The 1,716-nt window shown below is 36.5% G+C and overlaps 1 protein-coding gene across 5 annotated transcripts in view; it reads left to right on the forward strand.

The window, feature by feature from the left end:
• Window positions 1-1,716, forward strand: part of LOC128877642 (dorsal-ventral patterning tolloid-like protein 1) — a 20,359-nt gene that overhangs the window by 3,636 nt on the left and 15,007 nt on the right. Inside the window, exon 1 of one of the 5 annotated variants that reach the window (XM_054125131.1) lies at window positions 1,331-1,348. The exons of the other annotated variants lie outside the window; for them this stretch is intronic. The gene's annotated coding sequence lies outside the window, so the exon portion shown is untranslated. Of the gene's footprint in view, window positions 1-1,330; window positions 1,349-1,716 lie in introns of those variants that run through there. 5 annotated transcript variants of the gene reach the window in all.

Raw genomic sequence — 1,716 nt, forward strand, 5'->3', positions numbered from 1 at the left:
TTATTTTATTTTATTTTATTTTATTTTATTTTATTTTATTTTATTTTTTATTTATTTTTTATTTGAGAAAATTTTAAAGGTGTATAAAAACCGAACGAATAGAGTTCGTTCTAGAAGTGGTCCACTTGCGCGTTCAGACGAAGGGGGTTGAACATCACTCGTAAGATTGTACATCGGTCGTATAACCGGAGGTGTGGCGAGTCGTATTGTTCCTAAATCGTCGACAATTTATGCAATTTGTGACACGCGTTTTATCTATTTAAGAACGAGTTGCGAAATCGTTTATTTCCCTGTAACACTGCCACGTTGGTTGGACGAGTTGAACTCTATCGTATTTTGAACAGAAGCTTTAAAGAATTAAATAACTGTTGAGAGTATTTGATAGAAAACAAAGATTTCGTTTGTAGAGATGTTCGAAATTGAAATCACGCGTGGATGTAGGGGGAGGTTAGTCTGTTGTAACTCAGTGGCGTACAATAAGGGTGTGCACAGACTCTTCAGAGTAGATATGGATAAAAGTTTTGTACTTAAATAAAAATTTGTATGAAACTTGGTTGGCATAACTTTTAATGGAACAGATGTTGAGACAAATTCCTATACAGAGATAAATAGCAGTTTATTCTTTCTTATTAGGGATTGAAATGAATTCTGGGCCTTGGTATAAATGTATTCCAATGTCCATCGGCTCGCGATTCGACTTGATACTTGATACTCTGCGATAATCCGGTTGAGGAATTTAAAAGGTTTGTGCGTCCGTTAAAAAAAAACAAAAAAAAAAAAAAAAACACAAGTAATAAATATATGTACACGTTTAATCTTTAAACTTGTAAAGAATCAAATACGAGCACAGAGTTAATTTCTGCACGTGTAATATACGAGGTATAAAGTGCAGGATTAACCCAGGCCTGGAAGGGCGCTGGAATCGCTGATTACGCCATTGTCGTTAGTGCAGAAACCGTCGTTTATCGCTGGAGGCGCTGCTATTGACCATCTTTCTATCCTTCTCCAAACTCAGGGGTGCGGTTCTAAACTCGACGAGCTTTTTTCCCTCTTTTACTTTAACCGTAACATTCCGTTGCATCGTGTCGCAGCAACGGGAACAACAAATAGAATACTTCTGCAAACGTTACAACATCGTATTACATAACGAAGGATCTCGTAAGATGAAACGAGCACGGTTTGAGGGTGTGGCAAATTACAACGAACGGCACGTGTCTGTTGTCGACTTGTAATACTGTTTCCTTCCACGTTTGCGCGATATTTTCCTCGAACCCTTTTATATGGATCCATCTGTTCGCGAGTCCTTGGCACACTAAAACCAGTGTACAGGGTGAACGTACCATTGAAGGCAATTTAAATTATAAATACAAGTTTTTGATTGCAATCGTGCAGACCTCGATCCGTCAGATCGCGCTCCCAATACACAGACATGATCGTTATTTGATAAATAAATTGTCCTTGGTGTCACGATGTTAAAATTGGACGAATAAATCGCGTTGATTTTCTCAAGACTTTAACAATCGATCTAAAAGTTTCTCCTAGAATTCGATTAATTTCGAAGATAATTGCGGCTCGAGTTTTACTTTTAGTTTTAGTTTTAGTTTTAGTTGTAGTTGTAGTTGTAGTTGTAGTTGTAGTCTTAGTCTTAGTCTTAGTCTTAGTCTTAGTCTTAGTTTTAGTTTTAGTTTTAGTTTTAGTTTTAGTTTTAGTTTTAGT

This window comes from Hylaeus volcanicus, chromosome 5 (genome assembly GCF_026283585.1).
Source record: "Hylaeus volcanicus isolate JK05 chromosome 5, UHH_iyHylVolc1.0_haploid, whole genome shotgun sequence".
NCBI lineage: Eukaryota > Metazoa > Arthropoda > Insecta > Hymenoptera > Colletidae > Hylaeus > Hylaeus volcanicus.